This window comes from Anarhichas minor, unplaced genomic scaffold (assembly GCF_050575085.1).
Source record: "Anarhichas minor isolate MPS153535 unplaced genomic scaffold, ASM5057508v1 ptg000032l, whole genome shotgun sequence".
Classification (NCBI taxonomy): Eukaryota; Metazoa; Chordata; class Actinopteri; order Perciformes; family Anarhichadidae; genus Anarhichas; species Anarhichas minor.
The window spans coordinates 2,742,501-2,755,068 of record NW_027466478.1 but is presented as its reverse complement, the minus strand read 5'-3'; the positions used below and the strand labels follow the sequence as shown (position 1 = coordinate 2,755,068).

At 47.2% G+C, this 12,568-nt stretch overlaps 1 pseudogene; it reads right to left on the bottom strand.

The window, feature by feature from the left end:
* Positions 1-7,461: 7,461 nt before the first annotated feature.
* Positions 7,462-12,568, bottom strand: part of LOC142964830 (uncharacterized) — a 9,630-nt pseudogene continuing 4,523 nt past the window's right edge.

Genomic DNA, 12,568 nt, shown 5'->3' with positions numbered 1-12,568 from the left:
CACAAATTTGATATAATTTAGTCTCTGTTAGTCTGCAGTAATGTTGCACGGTGTATCGATACTAAAAAGGTACCGCGGTACCCGTACGTTAAAAACGACACGATTTTGCATATTTTTAGTATCGATACTTCATTAAAATAGCGCGATCAGAGCGCACTCACTGTTCCGCTCCCTGTCATGCTGCCTGCACGCATTGACTGCAAGGGGGCGGGGCTGCCCTGCGCTCACTCACAGCGAGTGATCGCAGGGGAGACATGGCATCAAGTGCAGGAGCTTTTGCCGACCGTCCTCAGCTTGTTAGAAAAAAAGATGCCAGAAGTGAAATCTGGAAGTACTTTGGCTACATTGCAGACAGTGAAGGAAAGCCCACTGACATACAGAGACCCGTCTGCAAAACGTGTTTCAAAGCCACACAGACCAAGGGAGGCAACACGTCTAACATGGCAAAGCACCTTTCAGACAGACACCCCGAACTTTTCAAAGAGTTCAAAGAACAACGGGTAAGCAAATGTGATTATAAACATCTCCAACATCTTGCTGCACACGTTGAAGGATCCCACTCCACAAAGTCATCCACTACTGCCCTGTACTCCTCCTCCCGTCCATCCCTTATACACCCGACCACTGCAGAGTCATCAGAGAACTTCTGCAGATGGCATGACCCTGAGTTGTACTGGAAGTCATTGGTGTACAAGGTGAACAGGAAGGGAGACAGAACAGTTCCCTGTGGGGCTCCAATATCACTGACCACCACATCAGACAGCACACGGCCCAGTCGGACAAACTGTGGTCTGCCCGTGAGGTAGTCAGTGATCCAGGAGACGGTGGACGCGTTAACCCCCACCACCCGCAGCTTCTCACTCAGCAGCACTGGTTGGATGGTGTTAAATGCTCTGGAGAAATCAAAGAAAGTGATTCTCACAGAGCCACCGGTTCCATCCAGGTGCGACTGAGCTCGTTGCAGCAGGTAGATGATGGCGTCGTCCACTCCCACATGGGGCTGGTATGCAAATTGCAGAGGGTCCAGTGAAGATTTCACCTGCGGTCGGAGGTGGGCCAAGACCAGCCTCTCCAGCACCTTCATCACATGAGATGTGAGGGCAACTGGTCGGTAGTCATTGAGGCTAGATGGTGTCGTCTTTTTTGGTATAGGAACCAGGCACGATGTCTTCCACAGCACCGGGACTTCTTCCTGCTTCAGGCTCAGGTTGAAGAGGTGTTGCAGGACATCAGACAGCTGGACGGCACAGGTCTTCAGGACCCTGGGGCTGATGCCATCAGGTCCTTCAGCTTTTCCTTGGTGGAGTCTCTCCAGCTGTCTCCTAACCTGGCCAGTCGGCACAGAGAGGGGGAGGGGGGGGGGGGGAGGGTGGAAGAGCCCTTTGATGTTGAGGGCTCTGTGTCCATGCAGCTCACCAGGGGGACAGAGGGGGAGGTGTTTGGGAGGTGTGGTGTGTGGAGGAGGCAGATGAGGGCTCTGAACTAAACCTATTGAAGAAAGAGTTTAGCTCGTTGGCCCTCTCCAGGGAGCCCCCTGGTTGTCTCCCTCCAACCTTGAAGCCAGTAATCTGCTTCATCCCCGTCCACACCTCCCTCACATTGTTCTGCTGGAGTTTGGCCTCCAGCTTCCTCCTGTAAGAGTCCTTGCACTCTCTGATCTTCACCTTCAGGTCACGCTGGACTCTCTTATAACTAACATGCTACATATGTGCATGCGTTCTGGTACGTATGTTTTCTACCCCTTCAAATTACAATCCAATAGCCTATCATCATACTTACTGATATAAAGTTGACACTGTCAGGTTCATTCTCCATCCATTGTGTGCGGTCCCTTTAAGAATTAGGATTTGGGAGTGACGCGGATATTCTTTATTTGAGAAAAGTTCATATTTGTGTTGTCAAATTTCACTATGACCCTCAAATTCTGTCTCTTGTGTTATCATATACTGAATGCAAGCAAAACTACAGAGCAAAATCACACTCTTTCTGATTGAACCAATCTATGAACTGTCTGAAACAATGGATATCCGCGGCCCACGCGCAAACACGCCACTCCCCTTGGGGCTAAGCCCCCCCTTTCTTTGAATCTTAGAAACGCCCCTGCAGTCCGTCATGCTGTTGATGTCCTCCCCATGTGGTCCACAAAGCACATCCCAATCCGTCGACTCAAAGCAGTCCTGCAGGGCATCATTAGCCTCCTGAGACCACCTCATCACAGTCCTGGTGGTCACAGGCAGCCTCTGCACCAGAGGAACATACTTTGGTGTTAACAGGATCAGGTTGTGGTCGGACCTGCCAAGGGGGGGAAGGGCAGTGGCACTGCATACAGAAGGTCCAGAGTGTTATTGTTCCTTGTGGGGCAGTCAACATACTGGTGAAAAGTTGGCAGGGCTTTATCCAGGGTGGTGTGGTTAAAGTCTCCAGTGATTGCCAGAAAAGCACCAGGATGTTAACTCAGCAGTCCAGATACAGTGGAGTGGATGGTGTCCACTGCTGCCTCAGCGTCAGCTGATGGGGGGACGTACACAGCCACAACAATGGCGGACGTGAACTCCCTCGGCAAATAATATGGACGCATCCCCACGGCCAACAGTTCAATGTCTGGGCTACAGAAGCGTTCCTTCACACACGGTCGGGTTGCACCACCTCTCGTTCACATACACTGCAATCCCGCCACCTCTCTTCTTACCGCTCAGTACAACGTCTCTGTCCGCCCGAACAGTCCTGAAGCCGGGCACCGACGCACTGTGGTCCGGGAAATCCGCGTGCAGCCATGTCTCCGTGAAACACATGACGCTACACTCACGGAAGTCCTTCTCAGTCTTTACCAGCGTGCCGAGCTCGTCCGTCTTATTCGCCAAAGACCTCACGTTCCCCGTTATAATTGCCGGTACCGAGGGTTTGTACTTCCTCGCCTTCGCCCTCCGCTTAGCGCCCGACCTGCAGCCCCGAGCCCTTCTCCTTAGCTCCGCCGGGATCTCAGGCCTGGAGCCGGGCAAAAGCCGCGGTTTGCTCAGCGCAATCAGCTGATCGCGGGAATAGACAATGGCCCCACTCATTGTGTGTGGCTCTCCGTTACAAACAGGAAGAAAAGTAACAGAAAAGCCACGGGAAAAGTTGAGAAAAAGTTACGGTCCGTTGTCTGACCATAATTTAAACCAAACGTTAAGGAAAAAGAACAAAAGCAGAGAAGAAAAGTGAAAAAAAGACTAAAAATCAAAACACACACAGGGAGCTGCTGCGACAGGCAGCCGCTGGCACGGCGCCATCTTGCATATGATCTCTGCATTTGACCTATCCCTATGTAGGGAGCAGTGGGCTGCCAATTACAGGCGCCCGGGGAGCAGTTAGAGGTTCAGTGTCTTGCTCAGGTACACTTCGGCATAGCACACGTAGCAGCCAAGGATCGAACCGCTGACCTCGCGGTTACCGGACAACCCTCGCTACCCCATGAGCCACGGTCGCCCCGAGATTGCTGTGCGCATGATAATTGTAATGGTAAAAATGTATTAATTTTGAATTAAAGTAATTGTATATTTACAGTTTTGATACAGCATATAATACAAAATTATGAACACTATAATGTAGTACACCAGAACATGTTTTTGCAAATTGACCTATTATTATATAAATTATAATTGTCGGCTCCCATATCAAGAATATCAAACAGTTAACAGCAGGAAACACCAAAATAGTAAACATGAACACAATAACTTTCTTAGTATCAATTGATTGATGTCTCACACAACAAAATACATAAATAAATGCAGGAATGCTCGAATTTTAATTCAGCAATACTGTATTTTATGTGTCCATCATTTTCAGCGAGTTCCAAAGGAAAAGATTCTGAAACCTGGTACATATTATAGGAAAAGAGACAAAGTTCTCAAACAGTTGTTGTACTTAGTATTTAGTTAGTTGTGTTGAGCCTATCATGAGTTTCTGATCTCCAGTGGAGTTTAATTTAAAAATGATCATTTATGGTAATGTTTCAATTTTAATTTATTTTGTACAGCCCAAAATCACAAATTCTCCTCAGAGGGCTTTACAATCTGTACACATGCAACATCCTCTGTCCCGGGACCCTCACATCGGAACAGGAAAAACTCCCCCAAAAAGATAGAGAGCAGTTAGCCATCTCCCTTTCCGTTCGGAGTACAGCATCATTTTCTTCATTTTCTGCATTGAATTGTTTTCTAATGCCATTGATACATAAATATAGTGCTGCTAATCAGCACTAAACACAAAGTACAGCTGAGGCTGATGTCATCAGTTTTGCATGTATTTGGTCATAAACCAAAGTAATGGGCAAAGGGAAATTTTGACCTGATGATGATCACCTAAGTTATGATGATTCATTTTGAGGGGAACATGGATGTTTGCACCAATGGCAAGAGGGGTTTGTACAGCGTCATGGTTTCAGGCAAGCTGTATTTGACTAGATGGGAGTGAGAGCGTATTGCCTCTGTCACCATTAACATTGATTCAGTACAACTGTGTATTTGTATTCATCAGCAGAGAGCCATGTTGAAGGTATTGGACAGAGCAGCAGAGGAATGTTACCCCAACACCTCTACTGTCCCTACTGATCCACTCCAATGATTAATCATCTGCCCAGCTGCTATTACCACACCCTTCACCCCTCCTTCCCCATTTCTACTTATGAGCTCTTCCAGGGCTTATTTCATAATACCAAGGATAAGCTGATTTAACATATATTTCATTAGCAAAAAGTCATTGAGTTGGGTGTGTTCTTTATGGAGGACAAGATATACCTTCAGAGCACGAAGCTCTCATTTAATAAAAAACCTGAGACAATCAAATTTAATGTCTCTCCTCGTTCCTCACTCCCTTTCTTTATCTCTCTCGCTCCATCTGTGAAAATAAGAGAGAGGCCCTATATGTTTAGGTGAGGAACGTCATCATTTGCTCTAATGTTTATCTGCTGAGATGGACGGGAGGTAAGGTGAAAAATGTGCTGACTGGAGTAAGGAGCATTAGCAGGTGAGGCAATGCATTAAATCCCACGGACTCAATCATTTAGGTAGTGTGCCGTTTGTTTTAGATTCATGGCTCGTACTGCTTTTTTACAGATTGTGTGGCCAACCGTGAATCTCAGGCTACCATTATCCTACAGTGTTTCATACTGTTTTTACACCACTCTACATCATCTGCTGCAAACCAGATGGGAGACAGCTGAAGTTTAAAAGGTGGATACAAACGTTTGTGGTGAGAGAGTTGCTAGTTTAAAACTGCAGAATGCCTAGAAGGTCCAGTCAGTTTGTTTATTCAAAGAATTTTAATATTGAACGACATGTTCAATATTAAAATTCTGTGTCCAAATTGCACCAACTTTGACACTGCACTTCCTCTGGTCCCCAGAAATACACCCGCCAAATTTGAAGCAGAGATATGCGAAAGACATACCCACAGCCAGACAAAGAGACAGAGATTCCTTGCTTTATAGTTAGATTAGTGCATAGCCTGTTCAGAACGGGCCAAAGTCTTGGCCTGTGGTATTGCTGCTTTTTGTAAGTCGCGGCTACTCACAGCCAGAAACACTGTTGGAATACACGTTTGTCCATAGGGAAATAAAACGGGCAATGATAATAAGAGTGTTGTAATTTATCAATACAATGTTTGTGTCCTTCAATAGTTAGTGAACTGTTGATCATAACTTTTATTTGTGAACCAATATAATTAATGAAACATTATTTGCTTTTCTGATTTAGAGAATATGATTTCACAGGGCAAACATTTCAAGAAAAATAAAATATTCAGATGAAGGCTGTGATATGTGAAATTAATAAAACAATTAGTTGTAACCAGCATGTTTTGTCTCTAAGCTTTTTGGGCAAATCCTTGTCCTGGCTGGGTTCGGGCTGCTAGCTGTGGGGTTGGCCGACCCTTTCTTACGATGTCCAACTTGTCTGGAAATGGCCTTCTCCAGAAAGGCGTTGCCAGTGAATCCGCCGCCATCCTTCCTGACCCATGAGCCATGTAAACCATTTGTCAAACAGTAACTCCTGACACCCCAGTGCTCCCACTTGAATCCTTTCTCCTTTAAAATAGTTTACTCCATCTAAGAATAATTCGACCCAAGAATAGGTAGACTTTTACAGATAAGAAAAAGGGATAAACAAACAAATTGAATAGAATATTTTCCTCATAATCTTAAGGCAAGGCAAGTTTATTTGTATAGCACATTTCAACAACAAGGTAATTCAAAGTGCTTCACATGAAACCATTAAAAGCATCAAAGCATAAGGCAAAAGAAAAGGAGATTTAAAAACAATTAAGAACATTCATTGAAACAATAAAAACAGTCATTAAAACATTAAAAAAACAGTGTAAGAAATAAAATACAGTAGTAAAATGCAGAAATGCAGGAAATTGATTAATATATTAATTGAATCTGGTTCAATTAAAGGCAGCAGCAAACAGAAAAGTCTTCAATCTTGATTTAAAGGAGCTGAGGGTCTCAGCAGACCTGCAGCTTTCTGGGACTTTGTTCCAGATATGTGGAGCAGAACAACTGAACGCTGCTTCTCCATGTTTAGTTCTGACTCTGGGAACAGAAAGTAGACCGGTCCCAGACGACCTAAGGGGTCGGGATGGTTCATAAGGTAGCAGCAGATCAGAGATGTATTTTGGCCCTAAACCATTCAGTGCTTTATAAACCAACAGCAGGATTTTAAAGTCAATTCTTTGTTTGACAGGAAGCCAGTGCAAAGACCTCAGAACTGGAGTGATGTGATCCACCCTCCTGGTCTTAGTGAGGACTCGAGCTGCAGCGTTCTGAATCAGCTGCAGCTTTCTGATTGACTTTTTACAGAGACCTGTAAACACACCATTACAGTAGTCCAGTCTGCTGAAGATAAATACATGGACAAGTTTTTCCAAATCCTGTTGAGACATAAGTCCTCTAATCCTTGATATATTCTTCAGGTGATAGTAGGCTGATTTTGTAATTGTCTTGATAAGGCTGTTCAGGTTGAGGTCTGACTCCATAACTACACCTAGATTTCTGGCTTGTTTGTGGGTTTTAACATCAGTGATTGAAGCTGAGCGGTGATTTTCAATCGTTCGTCCTTGGTACCAAAAACAATTACTTCTGTTTTATATTTGTTTAATTGAAGAAAATTCTGGCACATCCAGTTGTTGATTTGTTCAATGCAGTTACCCAACCCTTGTATGGGATTATTACATTACATTACATTAGTCATTTAGCAGACGCTTTTATCCAAAGCGACTTACAATAAGTGTATTCAACATCGGTTTTCGAGAGAACTAGTCACCAGAAGTAATAAGTGCATGTCCTTTCCTCAAACAAGCATCTAAGAGCATAAACCAGAGCCAACGTTCAGTGCAGAAACAAACAAATGCAATAAGTGCCACAAACTAATATAAAAACAATAAGTGCAATAAGCTTGTATGAATACAATAGATGCTAAGTAAGTGCTAAGCGGAAGGGTAGGCCTTCTTGAAGAGGTGAGTTTTCAGCCTGCGCCGAAAGATGGGCAGCGTCCAGACTCTGCCGTCCTGACGTCAGTGGGGAGTTCATTCCACCACTGTGGGGCCAGGACAGAAAACAGCCGCGACCGGGTCGATCGGCCGCAGGGACCTCTGAGCGACGGGGCAACCAATCGCCCCGAGGCAGCAGAGCGTGTAGTGGTGTAGGGCTTGACCATGACCTGGAGACAGGAATGAGCTGTTCCTTTCACTGCCCTGTAGCCTAGCACCAGAGTCTTAAACTGCCTGCGAGGTCTTACAGGTAGCCAGTGTAGAGAACGGAGAAGGCAAGTTGTGTGGGAGAACTTTGGGGCGATTGAACACCAGGCGAGCTGCAGCTTTCTGGACATGCTCCAGAGGTCTGATGGCCGACGCCGGGGCTCCGGCAAGTAGAGAGTTGCAGTAGTCCAGGCGGGAGATGACAAGAGCCTGGATTAGCACCTGCGCCGTCTCGTCAGTGAGGAAGGGGCGAATCCTCCTGATGTTGTAGAGCAGGAATCTGCAGGAGCGTGTAACCGATGCAATGTTTGCTGAGAATGACAGTTGGTCATCCAGGGTCACACCCAGGTTCCTCGCAGTCCGAGTTGGCGTCACCACGGTATCGTCAATGGTGATGGACAGGTCTCGGTGCGGGCAACCCTTCCCCGGGAGGAACAGTAGCTCAGTTTTGTCCTGGTTGAGCTTGAGGTGGTGTGTCGTCATCCACTTTGAGATGTCAGCCAAGCACGCAGCGATGCGTGCCTCCACTTGAGTGTCACTGGGGGGAAATGACCAGCTGGGTGTCATCGGCATAAGGGTGGTAAGAGAAGTCATGTGAGCGAATAACAGAACCCAGAGATGTTGTGTAGAGCGAGAAGAGAAGGGGGCCCAGGACTGAACCTTGTGGAACCCCCGTAGTCAGCATGCGTGGTTCCGACACGGCCCCCCTCCATGTCACCTGGTAGGATCGACCTGTCAGGTAGGATGCAAACAGGGAGAGTGCAGAGCCTGAGATGCCCATCCCCTCGAGGGTGGAGAGGAGGATCTGGTGGTTCAGTGTCAAACGCCGCAGACAGGTCCAGGGGAATCAGGACAGAGGAGAGAGAGTTAGCTCTCACGGCGTGAAGCGACTCTGTCACCGCAAGGAGGGCTGTCTCAGTCGAGTAACCCACTTTGAACCCAGACTGGTGGGGGTCCAAGAGGCTGTTCTGGTGGAGATAGGAAGACAGTTGATGAAAGACAGCACGTTCAAGAGTTTTGGATAGACAGGGTAGAAGAGAAACCGGTCTGAAGTTCTTGACATCAGAGGGGTCAAGTGATGGTTTCTTCAGAAGGGGGGTGACTCTGGCAGTCTTGAAAGCCATGGGAAAGCATCCTGAAACAAGAGATGTGTTTATGAGGTGGGTGAGGAAAGGAAGGAGTTCAGTCGCAATAGACTGAAGAGGGGAGGGGATTGGGTCAAGGGAGCACGTGGTGGGGTGGTTAGATGTAACAAGGTTGAGGACCTCGTTAGGGGAGAGGGGAGCCAGATAGGGTAAGATGGGGCATGGAGAGGGGAGGGAGAGCTGTGGGGGAAGAGCTGGACAGGGTAGAGAGGGAGAGGGTGGACAGGGACACTGAGAGAGGGAGGGAGAGGGTGGACAGGGGGGCTGAGAGAAGGAGGATCTGATATTGTTTACCTTCTTCTCAAAGAAGTTGGCAAAATCGTCAGAGAGAAGGGAGGAAGTAGGAGGAGGGGGTGGGGGTTGGAGGAGTGAAGAGAAAGTTTCGAAGAGTTTTTTAGGATTAGAAGCAGAGGTTAGGATTTTAGAGCAGAAGAACGCAGCTTTAGCAGTAGATAGGAGGAAAACGTGGAAAGAAGAGCTTGGAAGTTAAGAAGGTCCTCCGGGAGTTTGCCTTTTCTCCATTTACGCTCAGCCTCTCTTAGGCTCCGTCTATCAGTACGCACTGAGTCCGACAGCCATTGGACTGGTGGGGTTGGCCGTGCAGGCCTGGAGGTGAAGGGACAGAGGTTGTCCAAAGAAGAGGATAGGGTGCCGAGGAGAAGATCAGTAGCAGTATCAGGGAATAGGAGAGGGAAGGATTCAGGTTCAGGGAGAGCAGAGGTAACAGAAGAAGAAAGATCAGCGGGGGAGAGGGATCGAAGATGACTACGGGTAGAAACCATGTGGGTAGGTGGCAAAAGTAAGGGGGAGAGGGAGTAAGACATGAAATAGTGGTCAGAGAGCTGGAGGGGAGTGATGGAGAGATTAGCAGTAGAACAGTGTCTAGTGAAGATAAGATCCAGCTGGTTGCCGGCCTTGTGGGTAGGAGGAGAAGAGGAGTGATAAAGGTCAAAGGAGGAGAGGAAGGAAAGAAGAGGTTCTAACTTATCAGTCTGGATGTTGAAGTCGCCGAGCAGGATGAGTGAGGAGCCATCGTCATGGAAGTGCGGACTAATTGTGTCGAGCTCTTCCAGGAACTCACCAAGAGGCCCTGGTGGGCGATACACAACAGCAATGGTGAGTTTGACTGGGTAAGTGACAGTAACAGCATACAATTCGAAAGAGGACGAGGAGAACTGTGGAACAGAGACGAGAGTATTTCCATTTTGGGGAAATTAGCAGGCCAGTACCACCACCTCGCCTCGCAGCTCTGGGAGTGTGAGAGAAAGAGTACACATCTGACAGAGCTGCGGGTGTGGTGGTGTTGTCTGGTGTGATCCAGGTCTCAGTTAGAGCAAGAAAGTTGAGGGAGAGCAAGGAAGCGTAGCCTGAGATGAACTCAGCTTTCGGCACTGCCGACTGGCAATTCCAGAGCCCCCCTGCCACCACTTGCTCGCCATGAGCTGAGAGAGTAGGATAGATGGTTAGTGGGGTCACGGCACCTGGGAGTGACCCAACGTCTACGTGACCACCGGGCAGAGGAACGGACAGAAATAGGATGCAAACACATGGTAGACAAATGGAAACCCCATAAGTACACGCTCGAGAAGTCTTAGCTTGACGAAGTCGGGCTTGAAAAAGTCGTTTGCCAGACGCTTGGACGCTTCCAACCACCAGCAGTGCTTAAAGACAGCAATCTACTGATTGCTCATTGTCTGCCAGGAGTGCAGGCTCATCCCTGGCAATTAGCAAAGCAATTCACCAGGTGAGACTAAATCACACCTTCCTCAGACAAGCAGAAACTCACAACTGAGGCAAGCCTAAGTACAGCTATAAGACCCTCCAAGCTGCCAGGGGAAGAGAGGGGAGTGCTTGTGTTGACAGGCTACGAGGTGAGGAAATGAGATGTGGGGTAGTAACAGTCATTCTTACAGTGAATGACAAGTTCTCCAAGTTTGCTCCCTTTGTTTCTCTCCCCAAGCTCCCTTCAGCTAAAGACACGGCCAATGTCCTAGTAAAGGACATGTTCCGGCTCCATGGTCTACCTTCTGACATACTGCATTTTACCTCTTCGGTGTGTAGGGCCTTCTGCTCCGCCATTGGTGCCTCCAAAAGCCTCACCTCCGGTTTCCACCCACCAATAATGGCCAGGCTAAGAGGGCAAACCAGGAACTGGAGGTTACTCTAAGGCCATGTCCATACTACTCCGTGTCTATTTGGAAGCAGAGTTGTCAAATAGAAACGATCTCCGTCCACACGGGAGTTTCAGCATCATTCTCGAGTTGATCTGCATCCACAAGGCAGCCTTCGAAGGCAGACAGCACGTGACCATTAACGTACACTGGGCATGCGTGTGACGGTGTAAACAGGAAGTGGATTGCTTTACGACAGAGTAATAAAGTAGTCTTTAATAATGAAAGGTTGTATTTGATACTTAAGATCTTCCTCTAAAATCTTCCTCTATAAACTCAAACAGACACAGTTCGTGGAAAGTTTTAGAAGTTTTATTTTTCAGACGTAGTTACAGCGCTGCGTCTCTCTCTCTCTCTCTCTCGCTCTCTCATATCAACTTTACTTTAAAATCAACACTTACACATAAACGTTTACTAGATTATGGGTCCATAAATGTGGTCAACACATGTCGATCACTCGTCTCTCGCTCGTTTCCTCTGTGTTGTCTGTTTGTCACTCCTAGCTCTGAATAGCATTTATTGCTAACTGTAGCTTCAGACAGCCGCTCCGTGGGGGCTGATGACGCCGCTCGCTAATCGCTAGAATAACAGCTGCTTCCTACTATGTTATGGGTCAAGAAATATGGTTAGCACACGTCTAACGCGCTTCCCCTCGGTTTCGTTGTCTGCTCTCGTGGCTCTGCTAGGTGGCTGGAAGTCCCTCTCGTACTGCAGAGCAGCATTTATGCATTGTTCGCTAACAGTTTCTTTGTGAACCTCACAATAGTTGTGGAGCACAAAACAAGCATATATGACAAAGGGAAGGTCCTCCATGTTTATGTCCATTGCCCACAAAGTTGCAAATCTTGCCTTCAAACGTCCGAATGAACATTCAATCGCCATGCGTGCCTTGCAAAGTGATAGCCCATAATACTGCTCCTGTGGTGTAGCTCCGCCATTGGGGTATTCCTTCATGAGATACAGCATCAGGGGATAAGCTGGGTCACCCAGCAGAAAAACAGGGACAGCATCTTCGCCCTCTATCAATTCTTTAGGGCATGTGGGAATTGCTCCATCTTTTAGGGCACAACTCTAGCTCTGAACATCATGTAACATGTCCGACTAGCTAGCTTCTAAGCCAATTTTAACATTACCGCCAATGGGGAAATGCTAACCGCGATTAGCATTAGCAAATATAATATATCTTCGTACATCTTTTCATGCTTCATACAGACATACTTACAGACTAAGGTCTCTCAAGGCTACCAAACGGAAGAAGTAAAACGAAGCAGCGTGTCTTCTCATTAGAATCTAAAAACAACGAGACACTAACTGTTGTTGTAACTCGTAGCTCTGAATAGCATTTACGGCTAACTGTGGCTTGGCCGCTTAATAGGGCTGATGACGCCGCTGGTCACGGCGCTCGCTAATCGCCCCAATAACATTTCTTCCGGGTACGGGTCATGTGATAGTGAGTGTGACGAATCAGGGACGGAGACGTCATGGCTACTAATAACCAATCCAGTAGCGAGCACGGGTGTG